The sequence below is a fragment of the Castor canadensis genome, chromosome 10, assembly GCF_047511655.1.
Source record: "Castor canadensis chromosome 10, mCasCan1.hap1v2, whole genome shotgun sequence".
Taxonomy (NCBI): Eukaryota; Metazoa; Chordata; class Mammalia; order Rodentia; family Castoridae; genus Castor; species Castor canadensis.
The window spans coordinates 78,835,223-78,851,451 of record NC_133395.1 but is presented as its reverse complement, the minus strand read 5'-3'; positions in this window follow the sequence as shown (position 1 = coordinate 78,851,451).

Here is a 16,229-nt window from a genome sequence, read left to right as displayed (position 1 = left end):
AGTCCTTAGAGTCTGTTGATGTGGGGAGAGCCTCTGCAGGGGGAGATGAACTCTTCCTGGAGAGAACTGCTTTGTTTCTTCCCTTCCCTTCCTGGGTGCACCATTGTTATAACTCTGTCAATCTTTTATTCAGACACTTTCTGAATTATCTCTCAGATTCTTTCCTTTACATTATTTTCATCTCTACTACCCTTGTTGGGCTTTGAACTGTGTAAAAAAGTCTCCTATCTCCAATCTCTGTTGCAAAGTATTATGACATCTCTCCTCTAGTGAAGAACTTGCATGATCCCTAAATTACTGACACAAATAGTTAAAGATATCCATGTATGCACTCTACAGTAGCCCATCAGTTTACCTTTCCACTATGCACTGTCTTATTGCTGGGTTGTTTTTTCCATTTCTTTCCCAACCCCTAATTAGAATATTCCTTCTACTCTTCCTGGGCAGTAACTAGCTAAAAACTAGTCTTTTCCACTCAGCCTTCTTTAACAGTTCCCACTGTGCATCATGGTCTTTTGCTGTTTTCTTTTTTCCCCTTGCACTGATTTCTATCTATACTTTTGAATTGTCTGGACTTAATTTCTACTGCTTCATTGATAGATTGCTGTAAAATTTTCTAGAGCTATTTTATGTCTTCAACTCATCTTCAAGCTTCTTCTGTGCAAGGGCTGAATACCCTGTTTCTGGTGTGTGACTCCCAAACACTTGATATCCTGCTGAGTTTCATCTAAGTAGTTAAATAGATGACTATTTCAGATTCATGATGCTCTTATCCCAGGAGAAGCAAGACATACATTGTACAAGACTGACAATAGCACCCAAAGATATCAAGCCCTAATCTCTGGAACCTGTAAAGTATCACCTTAGAAAAATGGTCTCTACAGTATGTGATAAAGTTTCAGTTCGTGGATGGGAAAAACACCTGTGTAGGCCCTAAATCCCATTACAAGTATCCTGGTAAGAGAGAAGGAGAGGGACGCCTAGCACACACAAAGAAAAGGAGACAATGTGACCACAGAGGCAGAGGTTAGAGTGATGGGGCCACAAGCCAAGGCATGCAGTACTATTCTTTGTAGAGTCCCTGGTAACTCCTTGATTTCAGTCCGGCAGAATTATTTCATACTTATAGCTACCAGAGAATGAGCTTGTGTTGTTTAAAGTCACCAAATTTGAGATACATTATTCAGAAGTCACAGGAAGCTGGTGGAGTGGCTCAAGTGGTAGAGTGCCTGCCTAGCACACATGAGGCCCTGAGTTCAAACCCCAATACCACCAAAAAAGAAAAAAAAGAGAAAGAAGCCACAGGAAACTAAAACAACCATCATATTCACTGATTAAATTTAAAGATTGTGGGAGGGAGAAAATCTTTGCCAGCTATACAAGGGAATTAACAGGGAGCTCAAAAAACTAAACTCCTAAAGAATCAATGACCCAGTGAAGAAATGGGCAAATGAGTTAAACAGAAATTATTCAATGGAAGAAGTACAAAAAAAAAAAAAAAGAAAACATGAAGAAATGCTCAATGAAAGGATGTGCCCTTTGCCCCAGCAGATCCCCATAGCAGAAACCAGTAAAGCCAGCACAGGATGCCCCGTGTGCAGGGTAAGATAAACAGGATGGGGGCAGGTGGAATGTGAGGAATGTGAGCAGATTGCGAAAGACGACTAGAAGTACGTGCAAGATGTGCCCTGCCTGCTTGCTAAATGTAACCGTGTGCGCGAATACTGACCCTTGAATCTATAGGCTAAGAAGTAATGTACTCTTAAATGGATAGGCTGGAAATGTATGTGGTGTTACAAACTCATTGGCTATGTACTGTGCGGACTTTTGCTGTAACGGCCGGTAGGGGCCTATATAAGATCTTCCCTAAAGAGGCTCGGGGTCTTGTCTGCCCAATCGGACCTGTGTGTCTGTGTGGGAGCTTGACCCTGGCTTGTCAGCTCAATAAACTCTGCTTTGTTGATTGCATTCACGCGTGACTCCCTGTCTCTCGGAGGAATAGGATTCTCGGACCCTAACATTTGGAGGTCCCACCAAGATACCCTTTTTTGAGAAGGCAGACCATCCACAAGAAAGCAGAGATGATTCCAAGTCCTAGGCATTGGGAGAGTCTGAGATTCTCATTTGGAGGGAACTAATTGGTAGATGATTGTTCCCGTTTGGGCCGCGGTGGGGATTTGGCCAATCCCCGGGGAGAATCATTCTGGGAATCTCATTAAGGGGAACACGAGGTCCTGCTGGGAGAGGCTTTCCTCTCATTTGGGCTCAAGCATTTCAGGAATCCTGGTGCTAGGTGAAGAACTAATTAAACTAGTCGACCGACCACCCGTCAAGTGGACGACTTTCGGCCTGATATCCAAATTGGACGGTGAGGAGATTGAATGGGGTGCGCACCAGCATGAGAGAAGGACCGGTCCAAGCAAGTGGTGGAGAGTGTTCTGTGTGTGTGGAGTTATTGTTGCTTTCACCCTTTTTGTTCTATCTCTCCTGGTGGTTGCTTCTCATCCCACAATGGGACGGGGACAAGCAACCCCAAAGTCTTTGATTCTCTCTCACTTTCCAGAAGTCAAAAAAAGGGCATTAAATGCGGGTCTGGTCATTAAGAAAGGTAAGTTCGACACCCTTTGTTCTGCAGAATGGCCCGCCTTCAGAGTCGGATGGCCCATTCAAGGTTCCCTCTCCCTACACCTGATCACTATGGTCAAGGCTGTCATTTTCCGACCAGGCAATCAAGGCCACCCAGATCAGGTCCCCTACATTTTGGTTTGGGAAGATTTAACGGGGAACCCCCCCCTTGGTTAACAGCTTTTCTGACTCACCCCTCCAGTTCGGCTCCCGGGGCTAAAACCCCAGTCACGCCTGCCTTGGTCATAAAAGAGGAAGAGAAACCTCCCCTTCCCTCCCTGACCAGTCCTCAAAATAGGACACCCTCTTTACCACCCCTGGTCTTACCGGAGAGTTCCCCTCTTTACCCATCCCTCGTGGGGGTAGAGAAAGATCGGCCGCCCCCATACGTGACTTCCCCTGGTCAGGCCAATGCTCCGGAGGAGAAAATTTCCTCATCCTCCTCAACAGGACCGACGGCTGGAGGAGGAATGGGTCGAAGACTCCGCCCCCGAGGGGTATGGGAAAGGGAGGGGGAAGACGGGCCCTCCTCATCAACACATGGGGAGGAAACTGTCCCCACATTTCCAGTCTGGACGGTAGGCCAAGGAGGACCGGGAGGGGGGCAACAGTTTCAGTACTGGCCCTTCTCCTCCAGTGATCTATATAACTGGAGGATGCAGAACCCACCCTTTTCAGAAGACCCTAAGTGTCTCATAGATCTCCTGGAGTCCATCATGCATACACACCACCCCACATGGGATGACTGTCACCAGCTGCTCAATACTCTTTTTACGACGGAGGAGCGGGAGTGCATCCTCCACGAAGCTAGAAAGAACGTCTTGGGGGACAACAGGAGACCCACAACCCTCCAACTGGCCATAGACGAGGCCTTCCCCCTACGCCGCCCTGATTGGGATTTCGGGACCGCAGAAGGTAGGGAGCGTCTCCGAATCTACCGCCAGACTCTTATGGCAGGTCTCCGAGCGGCCGCTAGGAGGCCCACCAACTTTACAAAGGTAAAGGCAGTTGTCCAAGGGGAAAATGAAAGCCCGGCCAGTTTCTTAGAGTGCCTCTATGAGACATACCGTCAGTACACCCCTATTGACCCCGAGGCGGAGATCCACCGGTCTGCTGTGGTATTCTCATTCATTAATCAGGCAGCTCCAGACATTAGGAGAAAACTCAATAAACAAAAAAACTTAGGGGAGATACCATTAGGGAAATGTTACAGATAACAGAAAAGGTCTTTACCGCGAGGGAAACTCCAAAAGAAAGGGAAGAAAGGCGGAGAAAGGAAGACAGGGAGGCCCAGGAGAAATTGAGAAAGGAAAATCGGGAGGGGAGCCTGATACACGTCCTGTCCCTATCATTGGCCGATGAATATCGACTGTTTGAGAGCCAACAGGAGCCAGGAGGGGACATAGCCCAATGGCTAAAAAGGTTTCCCACGGCCTGGGCAGAGACTGCGGGAATTGGCCTCGACAAACACCTCCCTCCCGTAGTTATACAATTGAAGGCTTCCGCTCTTCCCATTCAGGTAAAACAGTATCCTATGCCCAAAGAGGCTCGAAGAGGCATAGCCCCTCATATCCGCAGGCTAATAAAGGAAGGAGTACTGCGGCCTTGTCAGTCTGCCTGGAATACTCCTCTGCTCCCCGTCCAAAAGCCGGGAAGCAGGGACTATAGGCCTGTGCAAGACCTGCGAAAGGTAAATGAGCGGGCGGAGGACATTCATCCCACTGTACGGAATCCCTATACCTTGCTCAGTCACCTACCGCCCTCACAAGTATGGTATACAACCCTTGATTTAAAAGATGCTTTCTTCAGCATTCCATTGTCAGAAATCAGCCAGCCACTATTTGCATTCGAATGGCAAGAGGATGGGGGCCGGACCGGACAGCTCACTTGGACCAGACTGCCACAAGGATTTAAAAATTCTCCCACCCTGTTTAACGAGGCCCTGAGCCAGGACCTGGAGCCCTTTCGCCAGAGTCACCCATGAGTCACTCTACTACAGTATGTTGATGACTTACTGTTAGTGGCAAAAACCCGAGAGGAGTGCAGCGAGGCTACTAAACACCTGCTAACGGAGTTAGGTGAGCTGGGATATTGGGCGAGTGCCAAGAAGACCCACATCTGTGAAAGGTCAGTGACATATCTGGGTTATCAGATCGCGGATGGGGCAAGGTGGCTGACTGATGCCATGAAACAGACTATTTTGACTATTCCACCCCCCACATCCACTAGGGGAGTGAGAGAGTTCCTGGGATCAGCAGGGTTCTGTAGGCTCTGGATTCCGGGATTTGCGGAGATAGCCAGACCCCTATATGAGGCCACCAAAGAGGCTCCAGATTGGAGGTGGGGAGAGGAACAACAGCGGGCCTTTGACCAGCTAAAGGCCGCCCTTCTCCAGGCCCCTACCTTGACCCTACCAGACCCCACAAAATCGTTCACTCTGTTTGTGGATAAAAAAAGGGGTTAGCCAAAGGAGTCTTGGCCCAACAGTTAGGTCCCTGGAAGAGACCCGTGGCATATCTTTCCAAGAAATTAGACGCAGTAGCATCAGGATGGCCCCCCCTGCCTCCGCATCATAGCAGCTGTTGCCATGTTAGTGAGAGAAGCAGACAAATTAACCTTTGGACAGGCGCTCCGGGTCACGGCCCCTCACCCGGTGGAGGGAGTCCTTAAACAATCCCCTGGGAAATGGATGACGAATGCCAGGCTCACCCACTACCAGGGGCTCTTGCTGGATTCCCCTCGGATTACCTTCACAAATCCCGTAACTCTGAACCCTACCACCCTGTTGCCCAACCCGGAACTACAGACACCTGTCCATGACTGCAAGGAGTTCCTCTCCGAAGTTACCCAGGTACGGGTTGAACTAAAGGACACCCTACTGTCCAGCTGTAAATTAAACTGGTACACTGATGGAAGCAGTTTTGTCCAAAATGGAGTCCGAAGGGCAGGGGCAACAGTGGTCGACCAAGAAGGAAACACAGTATGGAGCAGCGCCCTCCCACCCGGAACCTCAGCCCAAAAGGCAGAATTAATTGCCTTGGCCGAGGCCCTGGAAAGGGCAGAAGGAAAACGAGTCAATATCTACACCGATAGCCGCTATGCTTTTGGTACCATCCACGTCCACGGAGCCATCTATCACAAAAGGGGATTTCGCACAGCAAAAGGGAAAGGCTTAAAAAACCTGGCTGAAGTCCAGTGTCTATTAATAGCAGTGGAAAAACCGAAGGCAGTGGCAGTGATGTATGTCCCAGGCCATCAGTCTGCCAAGACTCTGGAAGCTGTCGGTAACAACAGGGCAGATCAAGAAGCTAGGAGAGCAGCAATGGTGAGTCCCTCCATGGTCGCGGCTATAGATGTGCCTGTCCCCGAGCTCCCTTCGCTACCTCCCCGACCAGAGTACTCCTCGGAGGATTTCACTTGGATGAGAGCCCACTCCCTCACTAGAAAAAGGGAGGATGAATGGAGAAGCAACTTGGAAGGCAAGCTAATCCTGCCCGAGAAACTCGGCTGATTCCTGTTAGCTAACCTACATAAGTCCACCCACTTGGGGAGGAGAAAGTTACTAGCCTTGCTGACATCTGCACAACTCCGATTTCCGAACCAGACCGCAGCCGTCTGTCAAATTGTGGAGGATTGTGCTAGCTGTACAGCTATGAAACCAGGACGAAGGGAGGGGCACCACAGGTATTCAGGAATGGGGGAGGGCCCCGGGAAGAAGCTGGGAAGTGGATTTTACCGAAGTAAAACCAGGGAAGTTTGGGTACAAATATTTGCTAGTGTTCATAGATACCTTTTCGGGCTGGGTGGAGGTATTTCCTACAAAGAGGGAGACGAGTCAGGTAGTGGCAAAAGCCTTACTAGAGGAAATCATACCCAGGTACAGGGTGCCTGAGGCAATTGGGTCAGATAACGGTTCAGCTTCCGTTAGTAAAGTCCTGCAGGGACTAGCCCAGGCTATGGGGGCCAATTGGAAACTACATTGTGAATATAACCCCCAGAGCTCAGGGCAAGTAGAAAGGATGAATAGGACACTAAAGGAGACTTTAGCCAAATTGGCCCTGGAGACTGGCGGTGATTGGGTGACACTCCTTCCCTTGGCCATCTTCCGAGTCCAGAACTCCCCTTATGTCCATGGGCTAACCCCCTTTGAGATCCTGTATGGGGCTCCACCCCCCATCATTCAAAGGACCTTAAGCCCGGGACTAGGTGATCTGGCCCCAAATTACCTGACTATGCTACAGGCTCTAGCTAAGGTGCAACAACAAATATGGCCCTTAATTCAAGTGTACCATACTACTGAGAGAGTCCCGACTCCGGAACATGGCATAGTCCCGGGTGACATGGTATGGGTTAAAAGGCATCAGTCCAAAACCCTAGAGCCTAGATGGAAAGGACCTTATGTTGTACTGCTTACTACCCCCACCACCCTCAAGGTCGATGGAATTGCACCATGGGTACACCACTCCCATGTGAGATGGGCACATCCTCAGGAGGAGCAGGGAAATTGGACTGCACGACAGCATCCCACAAATCCACTCAAGCTCCGGCTGATACGGGATGCTCCGGAAAACGAAAACACCCCAGATGCTCCGCAGCCCTCCTAGAATGGGATCATCACCTGGGTCCACTACACCCACATCAGACCGGCAGACCCAGTAGCTGTGAAGGAAGACTTCCTGCCAACAAGAAGGGTGTCCCACCACAAGGACAATTCCTTCAAACTCAAACTTCAGCAAACTGGACCTCGGTAACCTTATTCCTTTTTCTAACCCTGTCCACCACTTGCTTGGGGCATACAAATCCACATCAACCTTTTAACCTGACCTGGATTATTGTAGATGTATCCACAGGAGACATTCTTAACCAGACCTCCAAGGTGACCCCTCCCAGCACCTGGTTCCCAGAATTATACTTTGACTTAAGGGCCTTATTCACTGGCAGGGGACAATGGGATTTGTGCCAAAGTTACTTCTATGTCTGCCCCGCTCCCCAACCCAACCACAGAAAAAAATGTGGAGGAATTGCAGACTATTATTGTAAGTCATGGGGTTGTGAGAGCTCAGGGGACATATGGTGGCTACCCCCCAAACAGGGGGACCTTATTCAGTTAAGTAGAGTCTCTCAATCTGGTATTACATACCACCAACCTAGACCTATAAATAAGGGAAGCCCAACTCCCCACAATTGTAATCCCATTATGATAAATTTCACTGATTTAGGAAAAAAGGCGACAAATTGGGAATTGGGTAAATCCTGGGGAGTCAGACTCTACAAAACAAATCATCCAGGAGCCCTTTTTACCTTGCGGCGTGTGCGACAACCAGTCTCTACTCTAACAATAGGACCTAATCTAGTGTTAAGGCCTAATCCTGTGTTAAAGCCAGAGTTGTCTGAGGCAAAATTGGTTCCATGCACAACTCCCCGGATGCCCCAGAACACCACTCCCAACGACTCTCAGAGTCCCAAAGTGACACCCCCAGAACCCACAACCACCGTTCCCTTCACTGTACCACCTAGCCCCCTGGAGACCTTGCTGTTTGCTACATTTGAGACCTTGAATAGGACAGCCCCTAATCTAACTGAGGCTTGCTGGCTTTGCTACAGCCCTTCGCCCCCTTTCTACGAGGCTATTGGAATCAATTCCTCTTTTGTAGTTAACACCACTACTCCAACGGGTTGGGAGGCCCGACCCGCCGGCCTGACCATGGCTCAGGTCAGTGGCCAAGGGACTTGTGTAGGGCAGGTCCCAAAAGGAAATAAAAAATTGTGCGCTACTATAATTGAGCACCCAAACTGGAATGCCTCCCATTGGATAACCCTGGCCGGAGGTGCCTGGTGGGCATGCTCGCTGAACGGGCTGACCCCCCACTTGTCTGGATCGGTCTTTAATGCCTCCCAGGAATTCTGCCTGATGGTGATAGTGGTGCCTAGAATCCTCTACCATCCAGCTGAATATCCCATTCTTTACTGGTCCGACTGCCCCCAGACAAAAAGGGAGCCCATTACCACCCTAACCATCGCTACCCTATTTGGAATAGGCCTGGCAGAAGCAGGTACCGGCATAGCCTCTCTGGCCACTCAGCACTCCAGCCTCACCTCCCTCAGGGTGGCCATCGATGAGGACCTAGACCGTATTGAAAAATCCATTAGCCACCTTGAAAAATCCCTAACTTCCCTATCCGAGGTAGTCCTCCAGAACCGGAGGGGACTGGACCTACTGTTCCTTAAGAATGATGGCCTCTGTGCGGCTCTAGGGGAGGAATGTTGCTTTTACGCCGACCACACCGGGGTTGTTCGCGACTCTATATCCAAACTTCGGGAAGGCCTAGAGCAACAAAAAAGGGAAAGAGAGGCCAGGGAAGGCTGGTTCGAATCTTGGTTCAACCAGTCCTCTTGGTTAGCTACCCTCCTGTCTGCACTAGCAGGGCCAATAGTAATCCTCCTGTTACTGGTCACCATAGGACCTTGTATTCTAAACCGACTTGTGACTTTCATCAAAAACCGAATTAACACTGTCCAACTTCTGGTCCTCCGCCAACAATACCAGGCTCTTCATCCCCTTGAGAATGATTCCTCAATATAGCCCAAAGAAAAGGGGGGAATGAAAGGATGTGCCCTTTGCCCCAGCAGATCCCCATAGCAGAAACCAGTAAAGCCAGCACAGGATGCCCTGTGTGCAGGATAAGATAAACAGGATGGGGGCAGGTGGAATGTGAGGAATGTGAGGAATGTGAGCAGATTGCGAAAGACGACTAGAAGTACGTGCAAGATGTGCCCTGCCTGCTTGCTAAATGTAACCGTGTGCGCGAATACTGACCCTTGAATCTATAGGCTAAGAAGTAATGTACTCTTAAATGGATAGGCTGGAAATGTATGTGGTGTTACAAACTCATTGGCTATGTACTGTGCGGACTTTTGCTGTAACGGCCGGTAGGGGCCTATATAAGATCTTCCCTAAAGAGGCTCGGGGTCTTGTCTGCCCAATCGGACCTGTGTGTCTGTGTGGGAGCTTGACCCTGGCTTGCCAGCTCAATAAACTCTGCTTTGTTGATTGCATTCACGCGTGACTCTCTGTCTCTCGGAGGAATAGGATTCTCGGACCCTAACACTCAACATCCCTGTCCATAAAGGAAGTGCAAATCAAAACCACATTAAGATTTCACCTCAGTCCTGTTAGGATGGCCATTATCAAGAACACAAACAACAACAAATGTTGGCGAGGATGCAGGGGAAAAAGGAATCCTCATATACTGTTATTGGATATGTAAATTAGTACAACCACCATGGATAGCAGTATGGAGGTTCCTCAAACAACTAAAAATAGAACTGCCATGGGATCCAGCAATACCACTCATGGGCATATATCTGAAAGATGCTGTTTATTACAGTGTTATTCACGATAGCCAAGCTATGGAAACAGCCCAGATATCCTACAACTGAAGAATGGATTAAGAAAATGTTATATACATACATGGAGAACATTATGTTAAGTGAAGTAAGCCAGGTTCAGAAAGACAAAGGTCTCATGTTTTCTCTTACATGTGGAAGATAGAACCAAATACAAATACAAACATTATCATATATATATATATATATACAGAACATGTTTCCAGTAGTGGGACTGTTAGAGAAGACTAGGGGAAGAGGGAAAGAGGAAGAGAATGATAATTAATAATATTGAAACATATCACATCTGTGTAGGAACAAAGCACAACGAAATGTACTGCAAACTGCCTTAAAATATAGGGAAGAAGAAAAAGGGTAAGGAAGACTAATAGATGGGTTCAAACTGATTGAAGTACAATATATTTACAGGTTAAAATACCAAGGCAAAAGTCCACAATGAACAATGAACAATGAAGAACAGGAATGTGAAACAGGTCATGTTAAGGGGAGGGCACTAGGGGAAGGGGGAGGTAAATGAAGAGGGTAAAGGAGGTGAATATGGTGATGTACTTTCTACACTTGTATGAATATGCAGCACCGAAACCTGTCAAAGTAATTTTAAGAAGGGGGAGGAGGTAGGGGGAGAACAATGGAGGGGATGAACCAAACCGGGGTACATTATATGCATATATAGAAATGTCACAATGAACCCCCTTATAAAACTATTATAAACCAATAGAAATGTTAAAAAATTAAAATAAGTTAATAACACCAAAAAAGTATTGATTCCTGGGCTATAACTAGATCCACTTAAATTATATCTCTGGAGGTAGGACCTGGGATTAAGTGTTGTTTTAAGCTACCTTGTTATTTTAATGTGTAATCCTAATTGAGTAATGCTGGCTATTCATTGAAGATTCCTGACAAATGGAACAAGCAATACACTGGCTCTAAAAGATGAATTGACAGTGATGCATATTTAAATATAGATGATAGAGAGATAGAAGTGTGTATAAAATTGAATGTTTTTATGTATGTTGAAATATAACTATAACCTCAAAGACTACATGATGGGTCCCCCAATAATAAAAGTTTTCATAAAAATAAAAGTCTTAAAAATAAAAACATTATGCCTAAGAAATTGAATAGTAAACCCATTACATCATCAAAAAATAAATAAATGAAGACCAAGGGAAAAGTTTAGAATGTCTTAAAGCAACTTAGGAAGAGATCCTCCTTCATTTGTCTTTATCCCAGGCATTTGTAGTGGTGTATGTACTTTGTGTCTCCTAGGACTGCTGCAAGCACCATGGAGCTCTGCAAGCCCAGCATCATGGGGTCCCACTTCCACTTTTTCTGTTTAGTTTAATCTTCATGACAACCTTGGAGATAGGTACTGTTTGTTTCTCCCCCTTACAGGCAGGCAAGGAAAATAAGGCTTGGAAAAAAGTAAAGGCTTATCCACGGTTACACACAACTTCATTTGCAAAATAGGGCTTTGAATGATGATATGTAAAAGTCTCTATGATGTTATCTTCACTTAGCTTCTTTGAATTTCGGGGTATCAGTCAATCTACTGACTGTCTCAGTCAGTGATCAAATGAGTGTGGTTTGCAGGCAGGTGAACCCTGGGCTCAAATTTCTGCTTTGCTTCTTACTAACCACTGTCCTTCACAAGTTACTCAACTTTTTTGTTTGAGACAGGGTTTCACTATATAGCCCAGGCAGGTCCCAAATGACCATCCTGCCTCAGCCTCCTGAAAGCTGAGATTACAAATGTGTGCCACCAAGTGTGGCTCTTAAGATACTTAACTTCTTTAAGCTTCAAGTTCATTGTCTATAAAATTGGGATGATATATATGGTAGTGTTATTCTATAAACAATGAAATCGTGTATGCAATGAAACCGTGCCTAGCATACAAATACATCTTAGTATATCTTAACCATCACTTTTATTGTTGTTTTATTCAAAAGGTTCAGATATTCTCTTAGAACCTAGGTCTATTCAAATCCTGAGGAACTGATACACACACTTGTATAAGCCTGAATACCAACCTATTAGTTCACAAGCAGACCATTTACCACGAGACCCCCCAACTTCCTCCCTGGGAACAGTGCCAGGAACAGGCTGAGAAATTCTCATTATCCACCTCACATTTTTTAAGATTCTAATATGACTATATTCCTCCCACTGCAATGTCATTTTAGCTTCTTTTCATAGCATGTCCCATTTCCAAGTTAATTTACATTGAGCTATGGCAGAGAAAGTCTCCCTCACTTAAACCTTCAATTAAAAAGGAACCTTTCTCTGACTTTTGAGTCTAAGATCTTGGGCTATGTTTCACTTTGAGAACTGTATTATCTCCCCCTAGCCCTTGACAATACTGTTATACTCAAAGGAAAGAAAAGCAAGTTTTGATTTGGGGGGCAGATGATATTGCATATAAAGTTGCAAAGAATTCTCTACAGGAACACTCAGCAGCAGAGGGCAATGTATATTAGTCAGTGATGCTATTGAAGCAAATGGAATAGAACCAAGTGTCCTCAGCTGACCTGAGAACATCTTCCCTGAGATATTTGTCTGGGAGAAGGTTTTACATTCCTGACATTTGCAAAGGAGCCCATGGGGCTCCTACCTTAAGTATTGGACCAGCTGGTGACTCTCTCAGTCAGCCTGAAATGCTGTGAAATTCCTTTGTTTCCAACAACCAATGAAGGAGACCTCAGCGATGTGAGTGAATTTTTACAGAATGCTCTTACATTAAACTCCTCCTTGGTCCTAGAGTCAAAAGCATATCTTTTCTGCCCTTCTGTCTCTCTCACTCTTTGTGTGTGTGTGTGTGGTACTGGGGTTTAAACTCAGGGCCTACACTTTGAGCCACTCCACCAGCCCTTTTTTGTGATGGGTTTTTTTTTGAAATAGGGTCTCGTGAACTATTTGCCCAGGGTTGGCTTCTAACTGTGATCCTCCTGATCTCTCCCTCCTAAGTAGCTAGGAATATAGGTGTGAGTCACCGGCTCTTGGCTCTGTTTCTCCTTTTAAGTCTTTTGCTCTCATCCTTCCTTGTACTTTCTTTTCTTATGTGTCTGTGAACCTACTCAGAACACTAGAAAAATTGATAATGATAGTTAAATATGTTGGGGGGAAAATCTGTGCTTTCATTGTAACTGCTTCTAATATTAAAAATCCTAAAATGCAAGGGAAGTATCATAAGAATCTCAAGAAAGAGAACATCTCAAACACCTTATTTGAGAAATTTCAAATATGGTTTTAGGGTTATAATCTCTCCAAAACCACATTTCAAGTCATAGCCTCCTATGCTGATGATTGTGACTATCATTAGTTCATTGTTTATTTTTCCTATGTAAGAAAATACAGAGTATGCTATATTTGAAGGTCACATTTATTCAAACTCTTAGTGTGCCCTCTTGCCCAGTTCTTTTCCTTAAGGAAGAAGAGTTTATTTTGATTCATAGTTTTGGAGGTTTCAGTCTGTGTCCTATTGACCCTGCTGCCTTGGGCCTATGAGAAATCAGCACAAACCACATGGCAGAAGAGCATGGTCACCAGGAAACAATAAGGAAGAGGAAACAGCTGAAGTCCCAGCATCTCCTTCAAGGACATGTTCCTAATGACCTAAGACCATCCACTAGGCCCCACATAGTAAAGTTTCCACCACCTCCTAATAGCATCGAGCTGGGCACCAAGCCTTTTACTCATGGATCTTTGGGATCATTCCAGACTGAACTGGTGACTGAACTACTCCTGGAAAATGGGATTAGGCCATTTTACAAAACTCATGAGTTTAAGCCCTAGCATTGACAATGGTGAAACTTCTAAATCATTCAGAACAACCGAAAGAAAAAACATACTCTAATGAAGTCTGGGCTACCTAGCTCCAGTAGAAGACATAGGGAAAAGCTTCTAAACATTGGACTGGGAGATGATTTCTTGGCTATGACATCAAAAGCACAGGCAATAAAGAGCAAATACAGACAAATGGGATTACATTAAACTAAAATGTCTCTACACAGTAAAAGCAGCAACTAACAAAATTAAAAGGCATCCTGTGCAATGCAAAAAAATATTTGCTGACCGTAGGACTGATAGAGTTACTATCCAAAATATATGTGTGATTCAATAGCAAAACAACCTGATTTAGGCAAAGGACCTAAACAGACATTTCTCCAAAGAAGACATGCAAATAAGTATTCAACAAGTATATGACAAGGTGTTCAATGCTTCTGATTATCAGGGAAACACAAATCAAAACCACAATAAGATATCACCTCACGTAAGTTAGGATAACTGTTATATACATATGTAGGTATATAAAAACAAAAACTAACAGTTTTTGCTTCCATTTCCTGTGTGAGGAACAGGAAATGTTTACTCTCTTTCTCTCCACCCACCTCCGTTTTGCCTATACTTTATCCTTCATACTAAAATAAATCCTTGTTAAAACTTTAGTTAAAAAATTAAGGTCAAAAAGTGTTGGTGAGAAAATGGAGAAAAAGGAATATTTGTACAATTTTGGCAGTAGTGTTAATTGGTGCAGTCACTATGGAAATCAACATGGAGATTCCTCCCTAAATTAAAAATAGATTCCCATTTGGTACAGCAATATCATTTCTGGGTATACAGCCAAAGAAAACGAAGTGTGTACATCAAAGAGACATCTGCATTCCCATGTTTAATTGAAGCATTATTCATAATAGCCAATATTTGGAATCAGCCTCAGAGCCCATTGACAGATGAAAAAGAAAATGCAGTATATACATTCAACACAACATCATTCAGCTTAAAAATGAAGGAATTTCTGCCATTTGAGACAACATGGATGGACTTGAAGGAAATTGTGTTGAGTGAAATAAACCAGGCACACAGAAATACATTCTGTATGATCTCACTCACATGTAGAATCAAAATAGTTGAACACGTAGAGGCAGAGAATAGGATGGTGGCTGCCAGGGGCTGGAAGGAGGGAGAAATTGGAGATGTTCATCCACAGACACAAAGTTTTAGTTATGCAAAAGAAATAAGATCTGGAGATCTACAGTATAGAATATTATTAACAGTTATTAGCAATATGACTAGTGTATTTAAAGTTTTGCTGAGAGTAGATCTTATTATTAGGTGTTCTATTGCAAGTGAAGAAAAAAAAAGAATAAAGAGGGACACAAGAGAACTTCTGGAGGTGATGGATAAGTTTATGGCATGATGGTGATGATGGTTTGATAGTTTCATGTATATATACTTATCACCAAGCATCAAATTGCATGCATTAAATATCTACAGCTTTTTATATGTCATTCATACCTCAATAAAGCAGTTAAAATTTATGTTTCCCAAGCATAATTTTCTTTCATTTTGATCTAATTCTTTCCGTGGCGGAGACAGGGAGTTGATGGACTAGGAAGCTTATTAACTCTCCTATCTCCACAACCTCAATATCCCCTCTGGCAACATGACACTCGGGAACTGCTTCCCTCCCCTCTCCTAAGCTTACATCACTCTAGCTTAACCCACCTTCCAATTGCCCCTCTCCCTTGCATTCATCCACCCAGCCTAGAAACAGTAGTATGCTAAAGTGTATGGCTGACTTGGCATGAGGGGAGGCGGCAGATTTGTAAAATTCGCAAGTTTTTGTAGTATAAACTCTCCCATCATGAAAGTAATTCACGTCAGTTTAAAAAACCACCCACAGAATTCCCGAACATTTCATAATCAGCTCTCTGAAGGGTAGGAGGGTCTGGCACATTACTGATTGAAACCCTGTTGGCTTGCCCCTTACTTGAACTCTCTCCTTCATTTTGCTGTAAAACTTCTCCAAAAGCAACATACAGTTCTTGCTCAGATTCCCTGACCTTGTGCTCGCTCCTTATACATTTACAATCTGTTTTTTAATCTTTTTAAAATCATTAGTTATCCGTTTATTATTGCTACAAAAGGAATCCATGCAAAATCCAAAAGCAAAAACTTCCATGGGCAAAAAGGAGTGAGTGTTACAGAGACACCGTCGATGAGCTTGAATTGCAACACCACATGCTGTTGCTTCTTTTCTTTAACCTCCACACCCTAGGTCACTGGTTACCTCCCCCTCCTCCCCAGAGCTCCTCATTCTTTGACTTCCACCATGCTACATGTTCCCATCCTCCTGCCTCTCTGATGACACTCATTCCCTCCTTTCCCATTTCTTCCACCTCCTGTCAATTCC